This window comes from Onychomys torridus, chromosome 14 (assembly GCF_903995425.1).
Source record: "Onychomys torridus chromosome 14, mOncTor1.1, whole genome shotgun sequence".
In the NCBI taxonomy this organism is placed as follows: Eukaryota; Metazoa; Chordata; class Mammalia; order Rodentia; family Cricetidae; genus Onychomys; species Onychomys torridus.
In genome coordinates this window covers 71233587-71250550 of record NC_050456.1, presented here as the reverse complement: position 1 = coordinate 71250550, position 16964 = coordinate 71233587, and the positions used below count along the sequence as shown (strand labels likewise).

The window sequence follows — 16964 nt, the reverse complement described above, 5'->3', positions numbered from 1 at the left end:
ACACTGCAGGTCAGAGGCTAATGACCTCTCATGGGCTGAGTGCTGCTTTCTGGAACAGCCATGTTTCCTCCCTCTGTGTCATAACCAAACCTTGTGACAATAGTATCTGTTCATTTAGCAGACAACCAGCTTCAATCCAAAAGCTAAGAATGCCAGCAGGTAGCATCTTGAGCCTGTGGAGAAGCTCCCCCATCTTGATGATGCATCTGCCTCCCTGAGGTTCCCACCCCTGCATTTTCAACTTGCCTTGATTTGTGACTTTGTTTGATTAAGCTATCAAGTTTTCATGAAACTATTTCCATATTTGGAACATGGAATTTGGGTGCTAGAAATCTATGTTCTCAGCTTATTGTCACTCACAATGACTCTTATAAAGTGTCTGTTTTTCTCTTTAGGATGAGAGCTGTGGTGTTTGTGTCAAGGATGGGGAGGTATTAGGCAGGCACTGAGCAGGCACGTGTTAGGTCCAAAGCTGCTGTCCCCCTAATGGCAGTGCTGGTCCTAACAAGATGGATTTTGGCTCAGTAAACAGAAGCCTCAAGGCAGGTCTCTGTGTAACAGAGAAGCAGATTGCCCATGGTGCATTTCTGTTTGCCAGGAGCCATCCAAATCTTCCCACAAATGTCATCTACCTCTGGCAAGATCACCCAGTTCCCCTTCAATCTAGACAGACTGAATTAGCTCAAATATCCCTACCCTGCTGTCATATAAAATAATTTTTTTTTGATATTATGCATCTCTCTGGCCTCACTCTCCAGAGAGCTGTAGCTTTGGCAGTTTGATCCCCAATAAGTATATCTTTCTATCCATGGAGTAGTGTAGTTTGATGATTTTACTGTTTCATGTCTTACATTTGGTGGTGAAACCAGGAAGAGAAACCTGGGCACCACTGAAGGGGCCCTATATGCCTTAAATGAACAGAAGTATTGATTTTGCGCTCCCCTCAGTCAGTATCACTATGCTGGCGCCTCCCTTACCATATTCAACTCCAAATTTTAGAGTTGGCCTATCCAGCGGTTTCTCTCCTCCACTGTGCTGTGCATATCAAGTTTGGGTATGTAGTACATTCCTTTTCATTGAACTGTAGAAAGTTTTTATTTTCTTTCTTTATTTTTTCTTTGACCCATTGGTGATTCAGTTGAGCATTATTTAGTTTCCATGAGATTGTAGGTTTTCTATAATTTTTGTTGTTGTTGACATCTAACTTTAAGCCATTGTGGTCTGACAGAACATAGGAGGTTATTTCAATTTTTTTTTAAATCTGTTGAGATTTGCTTTGTGACCGAGTATGTGGTTGATTTTAGAGAAAGTTCCATGGGGTGTTGAGAAGAAGGTATATTCTTTTTTGTTAGGGTAGGATGTTCTGTAAATATTGATTAAGTCCATTTAAGTCATATCATCAGTTAGGTCCCTTATTTCTCTGTTAAGTTTCAATCTGGCAGATCTGTTCAGTGGTAAGAGTGGGGTGTTAAAGTTTCCCACTGTTATTGTGTTGGGTGTTATATGTGATTTAAGCTTTAGTAATGTTTCTTTTACATATGTGGGTGCCCTTGTATTTGGTGCATAAATGTTCAGAATGATCTTGTTGGATCATTCCTGTGATGAGTATGTAATGTTCTTCTCAATCTCTTTTGATTGATTTTAGTTTGAAGTCTATTTTGTTAGATATTAGGATAGCTGCACCAGCTTGCTTCTTAAGTCCATTTTATTGGAAAGTCTTTTCCCAGTCTTTTACTCTGAGGTAGTGTCTGTCTTTGAAGTTGAGATGTGTTTCTTGTATTCAGCAGAAAGTTGGGTCCTGTTTTCATATCCATTCTGTTTGCCTGTGTCTTTTTATAGGTTAATTAAGGTTGTTGATACTAAGGGATATTAATTACCAGTGATTGTTAGTTTCTGTTATCTTTTGGTGTTAGTGTGTATGTATTTTTCTTCTTTGGGAATTACTGCTGTGAGGTCATCTATTGCCTGTGTTTTCTTGGGTGTATCTGCCTTCCTTAGGTTGGAATTATCCTTCTAGTGCTTTCTGTAGGCCTGGATTTGTGGATAGATATTGTTTAAATCTGGTTTTGTCTTGGAATGTCTTATTCACTCTGTCTATGGTGATTGAAAGTTTTGCTGGGTATATTAGTCTATGCTGGCATCCATGTCTCTTAGTGTCTGCAGGTCCTGTTCTTATCTATCCATTGTCCTCATGGAGTGGTACCTTGATGTACACTGGTGAAGGGAATCCTGCATGTTATCAGAGAGTATGGGTGTTCAGCCTCTCAGTATCCCCACTCAGGGTCAGGGAAGAATCTACAACCAGCTGATAATTAATCTCTGAAGAAAATAAATGAATCTATATACACAAAACTCCTTAGTCCATACACTTTATTATTTTTGTGTCTGTTCTCTCTCTACAAGCTTATACTCTGCTCTCATTTTTAGCTCCTTTCTTGCCCAATTTCTTTTTACATATATCTGCTGTCCCCTCTAGGTTCTATCTTAATTCTTTCATCTAGTTCTGCCCCTTTTAGGGTCTCATCCATCTAGTTCTTTCCTATATCAGTTCCTCTCCCATATCCTCTCCCATCTGTTTCTTCTTCATCTTGTACTTCCTCATCTGGCTCTTCCTCATCTCGTTCCTCTAGTACTCTCTTCTAGTCCTTCAATCTAGTTCTTTCCCATCTCTGTTCCTCTCAAGTTCTTATCCATCTAGTGCTTTCCTTCTCTTTTCTTTCATCCACCTCCTCGTGCCCTGGAAGTTCTGGTATACATACAATTACAAGCAGTAATCCATGGGCAATGCAAAGCCAGGCTTCCAGGGTCAAATGGAGAGGTGATAAGAATCACATAGAGAGACAGTAATTGTGAATTATTATTTGCAATCCAAAAGGGAAGTGACTAATGGGGAAATGAATTAACTAAAGGCTAAACTCGGGTAATATCTAAGAAGAGGGATCTTATGTGCTCCATTATATTCTTAAATGTGATTGGTAGAAGACTCTATAAGTTGCTAGGTCAATGGGAGAAAATAAAACTGCCTTTTTTCCTGTGGCTCCTATCTGTCCAAGCTATCTGCCATTTATCTGCAGGGTGGGAAAGTTGATAGGCAACCTATGTACAGCTAGATGCCTCTGGTGATAGTTCAAGGGAGATCTGGAACTAGAGGTAAGGTTTGGGAAAGGAGGAAGTAAAGCTTAATTGGCACATCTGCCAAGCCTTCTCAAATAGGTAGCCTGGATGCTTAAGTCTGTTCTTAGAGAGTACAGAGGTATCTTTGATAAGGTACTTTCCTGCATCTGGGGATGGACCTGGCCAGATGCTGCCAAAGATGATAATTACAGGGAGGCTTGAACTTGGGTTCTGGTGGAGCATAGCTGTCAGCACAGAAGATTATCTAAATATTCCTAGAAGTGGTTAGGTAAGGAGTTAAAGTTCTATAAAGTTAGAAAGGCTGTAAGAAAGGAGAGTCTGGGCTAATGTGTAAAGCTATTACTTAACGTCCACCTGACCTAGGTGGTGTCTCCTTGTGGAATTTAGCTTAAATCAGGAGACTTTCATGTGGACTGTTACTATTGCTAGTCCTTGAAAGTGGCTAAGAAAGATATCTGATTCCAGAGAAAGCCTTTCCTGAGGCTGTTCTCCAAATACCTGGAATGTGTATGTCCAGAGAGTGATCAGTCTACACTGTTAGCCCTTCTTAGGGAAAAGTCAATTGGGAAAACTATGAAGGCACACATGATTTTCATAACAGAATACAGCTGATATATAACAAGCCAAATAATACCAAAAGCTCCTTGGAATTTGGCTTCCTCTGGAGGAATTCCTTGATCCCTCCAGGTAGTGATTTTTGCCACAACCAGCTGAATTCTTATGATATATTCCTGTGGTCCCTATCAGTGTGTGATTCTCCAGGCTGTAATTCTCTGCAACTACATGTCCACCTGCTCAATGTGTACTATTAGGAGTCTTGAGACTAAAGTGTATCTCCAATTGTTGGTCCCTGAACTGATGTTCCCTGAACTTGTCCTCAGTGACAATCCCCACATTCGCCTAGAGCAGCTTTCTGCTTTATAGCCAAATAAGGTTATGAGGTTCCCAAGAAAGGAACAATGTTTCACTACTCCAAAGCTCTCTGTAGTTCTGAGTCCTTTGAGAATCCTCACAGGGCCAGGTGCACTGATATCTGGCGACTTTTCTTTTCCTAAACACCCATGATTCTTAGAGATGTCTCCATTGCTGTATGCTCTGCCAAATGTTTTTTGGTCATCTGACCATCTTCTCATCCTCCGCTGACCTAAGCACAGAGGTCACATGAACCATAGACTCATCCCGGTGCTTGATATAAAGGATTCAGAGCCTTGTTTAATGATACACCTGCACACCACCATGGTGATACCTGTGCAAAGAACCCAGCTTGATGGAAACTGTTCCTCTGTCAGCAGGGCACTTGGAGAACATCCTGCCAGTCATAATGTCTAGCTGTGAGGTCACAGGAAAGAACTCAGTTTCTCTGTGCCTCAGTTTCCTCACCCATTAAAAAGGACTGATAATAACATGTAGGTCAGAGGTCCATCACAGGAGTACAGAGTGTGAGTGACAATCTCTATTACCCTATGGTCACTAGAGGCCACACCCCTGCCAACAGTTGCTGAGTGAACACTGTTTGGACACTTTCTGTGCAGTTATATGTTTATTGATCCTTTGCTCAAAGCCCTGCATTTTTAGTAAGGAAGGTGGAGGTGTCCATCTATTGTGTAAGGTTGGTCAGCGGGGAGCCTAAAAAAGGGTCCTCTACCCTAAGTAGGTGTACTAGGGGAAAAGGAGCTGGTCTGACCAGAAAATTCTGTGAGCTGCAGAAATTTGGGATCCAACAATGTGCCAGATGTGGGCAGGGTCAGAAGCCCCTGCAAGGGACAGTGGATGGCAAAGCCTGACGGAGGGAAAGCTTGAGGCAGGAACTAGGTACATAGTGGTCCCAGATGCTGAAAATAGATTCAGGGCAGAAAGTTCCCATTTCAGTCCTGGGATCGAGGTCTACATGATTGGCCTACAAGGCTGTATAATTCAATCAAGCCTGCTGACGCTGAAGGCAGGCATAACCAGAGCCTAGCTAGGGACTGAACCTATCTGCCAGGGCCCAGGCTTTTGGGTAGAGGCAGATACAGGAATGGCAGCAGAGAGGGCCACAAAGACAGATTTCAAGCTCAGGAACATGAACCAGTGCTGCCAAGAGGACTGGGAGCCTGATGCTGATTGTCCAGGTCCCTTGTGCATGTTTGAGTCATACAGTTAGTCACTGTCACTGTCCAATCCAGGCATGCCACAGCCATGGCATGGAAGCCAAAATGCACATAGAGATACAGGATTAAACCCTGCCTTCTAGGAACAAGCCTCACCACTTGGGAAGTTCTAGTTTTCCTTGGGGTTTGTCACTTTGGCCATAAAGAGTGGAGTCTGAGTATTTGTGTCAGAGATCATCACCAGGAATGGCCTGTTGAAACATATTTTCAGAGGGTCCAAAATTAGAGCTGATCCCACAGGACAATATCCTGTGGCAGCAGCTGCTTCTGTGCCTGTCTCAGCCACATCGAGTACAGCCTTGTGGACCACCTGTAGGAGAAAGACATCACTCATTGGAGACCAGGGAGGGCAGGAGAGAAGATTCCTGAAGCAACATTGACTGCTGGCCTCACCTGCTGGTGAAGTGATTTGTTCCTACAGTGAGCTCTACCCCATGTGTTTCCAAGTCTCTCCTCAGGGTGTGAGATGAGGCATGCCCTGGGTCTGCTCAGTCTCTGAGGATCTGTGTTGCCCTCAAACCCATCCTCCAACTGGAGGTTGGGTGTAGGCAACGCCAGTCCTTACTCCACAGGCGGCTTCTTAGGAGACCCACAGAGAAAAAGCCAGGGTGCTGAAAGCCAGTGTGGGCTACAGCATCCCACCTGCTCCAGCCTCCTTGGGACATACAATCTCAATGCACAAGGCATGGCTTCTCATTACCAGACTGCCATGCCCTGCTGGGACAGATCTTAGCCCAGGCCTCTGAGTGGGCACTGGACAGAACACCAGAAATGCCAGACTCTGTATCTGGCAATGCAGTGTGGGGTCCTAAGGCATCTTCCCACCTATTCTTAAGCTTTTCATCCCAATTGAATTCACCCCTTGTTATTTCCCTTACTGCTGCTGTTCTGTGTGCTAATCAAGAAATACTGGACCAGCTCCACAGTAAAGAAACTGAGGCTGAAATGCTTTGCCCTGCAGTGGATTGTGGGTGGTATTTGCAATACAGCAAAGGTCGGTGCCTATCATTGTCAAAGACCAAGCACAGGTTCATTCCCACCATGTGCTCCAGTGTGAGATTATGTTCAGAGGGTAGAGGAGAGATTGGTGATATTGTATCCAGGAGGAATATCTAGGCTGTAATCCAGCTCTCCCAGGATGAGGAAATGTCAGAAGTTCAGGATTTCCCACACATTTGCCACCCCCCCCCCCGACTACTTGACTTTCACCTCCTACATTCAGGCACCAAGGTGTTTTTTGGCTTACCTGAGAGACACTCAGGTCCTTGGCCCCTGTGATCCTAGACAGATCAGCTTGTTTGGAGAAGACTTTCCTGATGCCCAGCTGTGGAAGGATGTTCTCCAGGCTGTAGTCACTGGAGATGGAGAACTTGGGCATGTAGAGATCATCAATCTTCCTAAGAATGAAAAGGGGAAATGTAAGAGTCACTGGGCTCTATTGCCCTATCAACCCACTTTATAGCTGGGGAACCAGAGACAGCCCTCTCACTGGAAAGCAGCCCTCTTTCCATCCATGCCTAGATCACTTGATTTCCATTAGCTCCTGAGAGTGTTTACAGGGCAAGGAAGCTTGATACTTCCTATTCCTCTGCCAAGAATACATTTCTCCAAGATCCACAAAATGGAGCCCTTCCTGTGACCTGTAGTCCCTCACATATCTCCTAATGATACTAGTATATTAAATTTCATACTGCATCTGACTCCAGCGTTCCTAAACTTTGAACACTTCCCTCAATCTCACCCTTCCTCACCTTTTTACTAATCAAATAATGATTAGTTGTATTTTCATGTCACCATTCTCACTTCCTCATTACAAGAGGAACCCTCAAGGGTAAGAGATTTTATTCTTGCATCTCTAATAACCTCTTAGGGTCTTAATCAGAGCACAGCACATAGTAGGTCTTCAAGTCATCATCCCATGAATGGTGAATGAATGAGGGGATGAGATGGCTACACAGGGCACAGCTGATTCTCAGAGCTGATCTTATCTCAACCTCACTTCCCTCTGCCTTCAAAACCCATTCTAGATTTCCTATAATTACAGCCTGTTTGACACAGAGGGGTCCACAGCTCCTAATCTAGCTGATGTCATCTTGTGAACAATAAAATGACAGTAAAATCTGTCCAAAAACTCCTGAGTCAACAGAGAGAAAGTCACCTCTGCTCCACCAGTCCCTGCTGACTCTTCAACCATTATTCTGGGTGCTCCTGACACTCTGAGGTACAGGGATACTGGACTTCAGACCAACTGCAGGGTGGGGAGCCAGACCAGCTCTGCTTCCTGTGGATATGACCCTGGACCTCAGAGAGTCCTTCCACTTCCTCAGGGTCTCTGGTTGCAAGCTGACTTCCACCTGCTGCATCCTGCCCTCATCAGGGAGGATGAACAGGGCGCTGGCATTGCCTGTGTACTTCAGCTCCACCACAGAGCAGGACAGCTCCTCATCCCGGAAGTAGGGTGTGGTCAGAAATTTATGTTGCCTCATGGGCACCTTCACAGACCTCTTGTTGTCCAAGTTGAAGTCAGACTCAAGTGTGAAATGAGGCTCAAAGGGCCTCTTCCATTTCCCTAAATGTGGAGCAGGTCATCAAATTGTACCATCAGCAGAGAGACCCCACCTCCATCCCATTTCTGCCCAGATTCTCAGTCTAGACAGGATTCAATCAATCTTCAACAGCATAGAGTGACCCTTACTGGTTGCATAATCTAGATGAGGAAAAACCTCAGCAGATGTAGAACTATGCATGAGAAATTATCTATAGGCTTAGTTTAGAAAGGGGAACTCAAAACCAAAGCTTCCCTACATGAGATAATTGAAAAATAGCCAGGGATCTGAAAGTGGGGTAGTGTAACAGAGAGATATGATTGAAATTGGGACGTCTGGAGCTTGAGGGAGTTGAGGATCTCTTCTTCCCCCTTAGGAGCCATGTAGAGAAGGTTATGTCTTGTGGGACTGGTTATAGGAAAAACAGGACAAGAGAGATTTTGTTCTCCAATACTGTGATCTGTCCATGGTGCCCCTCAGTGTGAACCACCTTAATAGAAGTCAGTGCTCAGAGCTATGAGTGTGTTTACATTGAAGCTAATGAGATCTTCAACTTCCCAGAGTTGGATTACCAGGATCCCATAGTTGACTGATGAAGCTATGGGTAATGAGACTTCTTCTCCCATATCATCCATTTCACCTCCATGAATCAAAGATATCCTACTTAGACTTACCCAATATTTCAAGTGTATGTGACCATCTGCAATACACCCTTGGGACATGATACTTTAACAATTTCTTGGCCTCAGGATCCAGGAGCATAAAGATTCATAGCCAGCTCACAGCCAATCAGCCTTGGAGTTGAGGTCCTGGCCCAGCAGAGAGAGCCATGCCCTGCAGTCTAATCCTTCAGGCCATCACTCTGCTTCCCCTCTCCAGAGAACAGTTGATCTGGGGTCATCTTGCACTCTTGTCTTCTGTCCTCCTATACTCTTCTGTTCATGGCCAGTTGGTTTTCTGTGTATAGTCTCAGACCCTATCCTCCTCTGCTCTGGCCTGTCCAGAGTCCAGAGTCCCAAATCCACTCCATATCCAGCAACATCAAGATATTTTTTTAAATCAGGAATCATTTTGTGGGCCGTTGTCTCACTCCTTGGTCTACCAGACAGGGATTATTTGGGTGTGGGCTCTGGATGTGTTCCCACTAAAAATTACCCACAACAATTCTAGTCCAGTCTCCAAACACTCTTGCCTGCCAACCCCAGACTCCCTGTCCCAGGAGTATGTCTTCAGCACTGGGACCCCGCAGGCTGCCTTGGCTACTAATTTTACAAACTAAAATTCCATTATTCAGCCAGACACTAAACACAGAACACTGCCTGGCTGACACCTCCCTCTCACTAATGGCTTTTCCTCAGTCCCTGGTTTTCCATGTCCAAGTGGAGCATTACAGAAAAGGCTCAGGGAGAGGTCCTGCATAGATATGTGTGACAGACTCTGCAGCAGTTATGGCACTTGCTGCTTTCCCCCTTTAAGATTGGGTAGCCAGGCTCCTTAGGTCAAGAAGTCCCAGACCACCTGAAACCTCCTAAAGACATAGATTCCATAGCAGTTGGATTCTCTAGGAGCATTTCAGAAATGCTGGAACAGGCTGAATGAGGGATTTCTTTTGATGTAATTTGAATGCACTTGGCCCCCATGAGCTCATAGGGAGTGGCATTATTGGGAGGTGTGGTTTTGTTAGAGTAGGTGTGGTCTTGTTGGAGGAAGTGTGTTACTGTTGAGGCAGGCTTTGAGGTTTCATAATTGCTCAAGATACTGACCAGATTCCCAGACCACTTCCTCTTTTCTGAAAGTTGTTAGACTCTCAGATACCACTCTAGCATCATGTATGCCAGCCCACTGCCATGTCCCTCCATGATGGTAATGGACTGAAACTCTGAACTGTAAGTGAGCCACCCCAATGAAATATTTTTCTTTATAAGAGTTGCCATGGACATGGTGTCTCTTCATAGCAATAGAACACTGACTAAGACACCTTCTCTGTAGGGAGAAAGCCATGGCTACTCCCCATTCTTGTAGGATGCACATGTCATTTATGCATTCTGCTAGTCAATAAGCTTAAGTCACAGCCAAACTCAGCTGTGTTAGCCTGAGAGTACAGGGGTTCTGTTGCATATGTACCAGGAACTGTAACTTTATATAGAATACCCCAGAGGAGAAATAAGGCCTGTTAGTAATGAGAAGTGAGGCTCCCAAGTTTCAAGGCCATGAGCACCTCCTTTCCAATGGGCAGAATATTAGCACAAAGTGCCCATCCAGCACCTTCTCCATCAAGCTCTGAAACAGCGACCTTCCTCACCTTTAAAGTAGATGTAACTCACCAGCACCATTAATGTCTGAACATCCAGTCCTGAGATCAGTTCCTTGATCTTCCCCTGGGTCTGTTTTCTCACATAGTCATTGATGAGCTTTTTGGCCTCATGAGGATGCTAGAAGTCAGCTGTGGAGACCTCAGCCTGGTACAGAGCCCTTGCCTTCTCCTTGAACTCTGTCAGGATCTCTAAGTGCTTTTCAATAAACATGGTACTACCTGTTCTGATCTGCACCTGGTCCCCTGGCTGGCTGAGCATGTGGAGGAGGTACCCAAAGCCCTGGTGGATGTCTGCCTCAGAGGTCTCTGTGAGATTGAACTTGAGACCTTCTAGAATCTCTTCCAGGGTTTTGCTCCTTGCTCCCAGGGTCAGGATGGCCAAGGCTGTTGAGATGCTGAATGGAGAGAAAACAATATTTTTATCTGGATTCTTCAAAGCCAGTTCCTTGTAGAGGCTGAAGGCAAAGTCGGTGTTGGTGGAGGTCAGTGTTAGATTGTCCACTGGTGTCCTGTTGTTTTGGTTTTCCTGGACAGCAATGTCCCTTCCCAATGTGCCATCTTGTTGGCAGAGGACATCAGGGGAGAGCTCAGCCATTACTCTGTTCTCCTGGTTGAAAAGAAAAGATCCTTTTGTTAGGGAGGGTCACGTGTTTCCCTGACTACCTCCTTGTCCTCCCACTGTGTCCCTGCTCTTCTGTGCCTTTGATGCCCTTGTGACTGTGCAAGGGAGGTTCTCTGGACACTCAGATGGTAGTACCACAGCCTCTGCTCCCTTTACTCCAGGAAGAATTGCTATTGCAGCAACCAGTATTCCTAACAGAGAAACTAGACCCAGAGGGATGAAGAGATTTTCCAGGGTCACATGGGAAGGAAGAGAACTTGGGGATGGTCTCAAGCCTTGTGTAATCTGAATGTCTTTTCTCTTCTTCTATATTGGTATAAGAGCTCATTGGAAAGCAGGGATCTCCTCCTTTGCATTTGTGTCCTCTACCCCATCACCAATCTCTGTTCATGACTCAGGGAAGGATCCTTAGATGAGTTATTTAGCACAGTACCCAACCCAACCTACAGAAGATACATCCAAGTAATCCCACAGCCATGGACTGAACCTAGTGCCTGTTTCTGAGAGTGTGAAGGGTTAATTGAGGGCAGCGCTAGAGACAACTGCTGCAGTGCCAAAGCCTTGGGACCCCTGACCACAGGTATTAGTAGGACCAATAGAGGAAGGTGCTCTCAGCCCTGCCAGGATAGCACATGGAGGTTTGTATCACAGCTTGGAAGGCCTCCTGATGGGAAGGAACTTGAGTGGTGTTTGTGTCTCTGAGATCTGGACCATATTTCATTTTGACTGTTAGGATGTCTGCGTTGGGCAAAATTATAGGTGGACCTCCATGGACAGCTTGTTGAGTGAGCTAAGGTACACTATTTGTAAAAGTCTATGGCTTATTAGGAACACTGTGGGTATTTGTGGTGAATGTCCAGAGGTCCATCTCCTCCATACACCCCTGCACGGGAGCACAAGCATCATCAAAACTACAGTTGAAGGTTTATGGTCATGGTAAACACTGCCACCCTCCTTTAGCCTCTGTCCACACTGTAGATGAGTTCAGAGGAGAATGTAGATGCTAGAGGAAGAGGAAGGTGAGGAAGAAGAACAGAGGAGGGAGGACCAGGTGGGAAAAGAAGCTGGAGTGAGAAAGTGGAGGAAGAGGAGGGAGTGGGGAGGACAGGAAGACAGAGCCAAGGGGAAGATGGAGGGGAGAGAAGACCAGAAAAGTGTAGGAGGAGAATGGAGGGAGCAGGGGAGGGAGGTGTTGGAGCTGAGCCACATGTGCCCAGGGCCATGACATCCCTGCAGAGGGGCCAGGGACTTCAGCTGCCTTTACCCTGTGGTTATTGTCAGACTGTTGCAACCATTTCTTTGGAAAGTATTCAAACATATTTTACATCAAAATTATTTCCACAGAAAACAAGCTAGTCTGTTTGTGGAGGAGACCCAGCTCAGTGACTGAGCTGTAGCCTTCTTTTCCATATTAGGAGAGGGTGTGGTCCCTTTTCTTGGCCCTGGGATCTGTTGGGGAAGTGGGGTACCTGACCCCATGACATGCCCTCTCTGCTGTAAGTACCACAGGGATGTCACCACCCCCACAAGGACTCTGTAACTGTCCTCCCTCCCTCTGGTTCCTACAGCTGCGACTGGGATAGTCAAGGTCTTAATACTTCCTTCCCCATGGAGGGTCAGAAGGAGCAGGCTCCATTCTCTCTCCAGGAGCATAGCCCATGGTACCCGCATCTTCATACTCATGGAGACCCAGACTAGAGAGAAGATTCATATGCACCCAAGAAATGTCCAGTGATTTCAACCCAGTGCCCCAGGAACAACTTCTTACCCCTCCAAACCAGAAACTCAGGTCATTTCCAGTACCACACAGTCCTGCAAAGGCACTTATCCTGTCCCCAGAGAGAAAGAATCCTGAGCATTACCTGCAGAGCTGAAGCCTGATGCCAGAGCCTGTGATAGCTGAGTTCTGAGGTTTGGGGTGGCTGCCTGCCTGGTGTGTTGTTATCTCCACAAGCACACTGATGCCTATTTATTCCCACCAGGGACTCCTCCCTCTTCTTAGGAAATGCTGGCACAGATAAGTTGTGCTCTGTGCTCAATTTGGAAATGTACACATGGGATGATTTCTAGTAATGTGCATTTAGAACTCCAGGAAGCAGAACCACATCCTGATGGGAAATCCCCTAACTTTGTTCTAAATGACAAGTCCACTGGATTGCCATTCTGGCTATCTGTTTCTCTAATTGTTTAATGGTCAATGTGGAACAAGGGAGAAGTCAGAGTTAAAGACAGGGTGCAAGTCGAACTTGTCATCAGGTCAGGCTGGAGATAATAGTTGTCCTAGACTTTCTAAGTCACTTCAAAAAGATTACAATAACTTTATGTCCATGCTACCCAATTTTCTTAAGTAAACTCACACATTAATAAACACAAGCCTTGATGCTTATAGAACCCCACATGCATCTGAGTAACCATCCTGTCTGGCAGCAATGACCATATTCTCAACAGAGATTTGCTGTCCTCTCTTTGGCTCTCAGACTTCTGGAGGGAAGCTGACATGTCTGGCAGTGAAGGAAAACTCCTAAAGGAATCGGTGTCTGCAGAACCTGGCTGGATGATCTGAATTTCAGTCCTGTAGAGAGATGGAAACACTCCGGGTCAGAGGCTAATGAACTTCTCTCATGGTGTAAGTGCTGCTCTCTGGAAAAGCCATGTTTCCTCCCTCTGTGTCAGAACTAAACCTTGTGATAATAGAGTCTATTAACATAGCAGACAACTAGCTTCATTCCAGAAGCTAAAAATGCCAGCAGATAACTTCTTGAACCTGAGGAGAAGCTCCCTGATCTTGATGATGCATCTGCCTCCCTGAGGTTCCCACCCCTGCATTTTCAACTTGCCTTGATTTGTGACTTTGTTTGGTTAGGCTACCAAGTTTTCATGAAACTGCTTCCACACTAGAATATGCAATTTGAGTAACCTAAATTTGTGTTCTCAGATCCTGTCACTCAAAATTGTTCTTATAAAGTATCTGTTATTCCCTTTAGGATGAGAACTGTGGTATTTGTGTCAACAGTGTGGTCAAACTCAGCAGGCTGGTGTTTGGTCAAAAGCTGTTGTCCCCAAAATGATGGAGGTGCTGGTCCTAACAAGAAGGATTTTGGCTGAGTAAACAGTAGCTTAAGATCTCTGTGTTCCAGAGAAGCAGATCACCCAAGGTGCATTTCTGTTTATCAGGAACCATCCTAACCTTCCCAAAACACAACTGCTACTTCAGGCACAGACACCCAGTTCCCTTCAATCCAGACAGGCTGAATCAGCTCAAATTTCCCTACCCCACTGTCATAAAAAAGTGTCTTTTTCTGGCATTTTGCTTATTTTCTCTGCCACCCCAGAGAGAGAAACCTTGATAGTTTAATCCTCAATGAATCTTTGTTTCTCCCCACACTGGCTTCTTACATTTGGTTCTGTAATCATGGAGAGAGCACTGGGCACCTTGGAAAGGGCCCTATCCACCCCACCTGAATAGAAGTGTCTATGTTTTGACACTCCTGTGTGCCAATCACTTGCTTCTGCTGCCTCCTGCCACTCCCCCGCCCACGCACCCTCAATCTAGTTGAAGTCTAAATTTTAGAGTCTGCCTTTCCAGCTGTTTCTCTTCTCTACTGGCCAGATTTATGTCAACTTGACACCATCTATAGCCATGTGTGAGGAGGGACCCCCGATTGAGAAAATGCCTCCATCAGTGGGGACTACAGTTGTGGGAATTCTGCCATTCAGTCCAATGACCAATTGTATGGAGCGGTTTTTTGGTCCAACGGGTGTTGTCTTTTCTCAAGATGTGTGAGCCCTTAAGAACTGTGGGGAAATGGTGCTGCCCATTGTTGGGCTGGTTGGAGCAGAGAGTGAGGGACAGAAGAGCATGGCTTGCAGATTGGTTCCCATCGCACTTGAGCGGAATGGCAGGACATCAGCAGCTGAACCAGTGGCTCCACTTCAGCTTTGTTCTGTGCCATGAGTGGACCTTATTGATTCACATGGTAATAAACCTGATTTGAACCCAGAATTCTGTCCTGCAATACCTGGCACCCAGTGTGTTAATGGTTAGAGGCAATCTCTTTCTAGAGAAGAAAGGGGGATATGATATATTAATGATGGGGAAAGGGTAGATTATTATGAGGACAAGAAAAGGTAGATTATTGCATCTACTTTATGCAAAACAACAACTGTTTATCTCAAATATTTTACATTGGTTTGAATTTTAGGCTATTGATAAAAATTTAAAGTCAATTTTGTTACACTGTATGTATATTTTTACTCTTTTTAAGGTTATGTTTATGCAGCTCATTTAAAAATGTGATGTATAATTATAAAACCCAGATTAATAGTCATCTATAATAGTCAAATTTATAGCCATATAGGTTAGGTTTTCTAGGTATACAAAGATATATTTCCATTAGAAACCTTGTGACAATAAAGTCTATTAACTTAGCAGACAACTAATTTGAATCCCAAAACTAAGAATGCCAGCAGATAACATCTTGAACCTGTGGAGAAGCTCTCCCAATTGATGCACCTGCCTTCCTGAGCAGCCCTTTGAGTGGGCCAGAGAGATTTCCCATTATAAGCCGTGAGAAGGCTGGGAGTTAGCTCAGCGGTAGGGGGTAGCCCAGAAAACACTAGACATTGGTTCAGTTTATAGCACCAGAGGAAAAAGAAAGTCATGAGAGCAAACTTGGACACGGAACTTCCAGCACGTGTCAAGTCTTCATCCAACAGAATGACTCACGAGAGGCCCTGAGGAAGAACCACCCAGCCTGGCTCCTCATGGTTGCCTGACACTGTGAGATATTCCATGGTTTTTCAAGTTGTGCATTTATTTGTGGGCAATTAATTCTGCATCAGCAGACATGTGACAAGACCAGTTGTCTCCCTCTTAGTCCTTAGGACCAAGGGAGAGAGTAAGGACAGACAAGTCAGAAGACAACCTGCAGGCTCTCACTGAAATGACCAAGGGAAGTCCTTCATGCTCTGACTCCATCTTGTGTTTCCTCACAGATTTCTCAGTCCTCTCGGTTCCCCACCACAGTCAAGTCTGCCTTCACATGTACTTGAGAGTCCAGGGACATGTCCATGGTGCACAGAATATACCAAATAACTAAAGAAAATCACAATAAAAAAGAAAATATAACTCAAAATTATTATTCACATTATGATTGAAATAGTAACTCTGCTCTGTCAGGAAAAAACAATTTAAATTATTCTGACATACAATTGAATTGTTTGTAAATTGTGATATTTGTAGTTTTTTTCCTTTAAACATGCTGTGTCCCTAAGCTAGGGCAACTACAGACTTTTTGGAGGCATAAGCTTATTTTTGGTCTCATCATTAATAAAAGTACTTAAACCATGAATTGGCTTAATATTATTGATTTCTGTAACTATCTCATGAGGATCATTTCAACACCACAGCAGTGTCTCTCAGCAGATTCTTTCTTAGGCAGAAGCCCCTCTTCCTGATCTTCTTTCTCTCTCCCCACAGAGACAATGATGGCCACCACTGTTGCTCTGTCCTTCATGCTTAAGACCTTGTTGCATCCTCAGAGCCCCTGCTGAGGTGAGCCCCATTGTTGACTGTCTACTCTGAAGGATCCCAGGACCAGACACTAGTCAATGCTGAATCAATCCAGGAGTGTGATCCTGACCAGCTGGATGGCGTCCATCCTCTCCATCAAAACAGCTTTGGTACCTGCTGACCCATACCCAGCCTGGCTATGAGGACACACTGATGTAACAGCTGAGGAACCATACAGCCTTCCTGGTGGTGTGAAGGATGGCTTTGTTATCCAACTGTTTGAGTTATAAGAATTCCATGCACAGGCACCTGAGCTGCAGACATTTCTTCCCATCTTGGGAGTTGTCTCCTCACACTCACAGTACTGGGGAACCAAACCTTCACATATATAAGCCAACCCAGTATTCCACCACTAAGCTAACTCCATAGCCTTCTTCTCTTTCTCCTTGAGTGTTTACTTTGTGTGGTTCCATGTGATTGTGAATGTGTATGTGTGCATCCATGTTTACATCCACATGAAGGTCAGAGGTCAACTTCAACTGTCATTCTTCCTCCATCTTGGTTTTCGGATAAGGTGTCTCCATAGGCATGGACCATTGAATTGTCAAGGCTGTCTCTCCAGGGAGCCCTGGGATCCACCTGTGTCCACCCCAGAGCTGGGACCACAAGTTCATGTGATCATAGT

At 44.9% G+C, this 16964-nt stretch overlaps 1 pseudogene; it reads right to left on the bottom strand.

The window, feature by feature from the left end:
• Positions 1-5234: 5234 nt before the first annotated feature.
• LOC118595550 lies at positions 5235-13179 on the bottom strand (annotated as a pseudogene).
• Positions 13180-16964: the final 3785 nt, after the last annotated feature.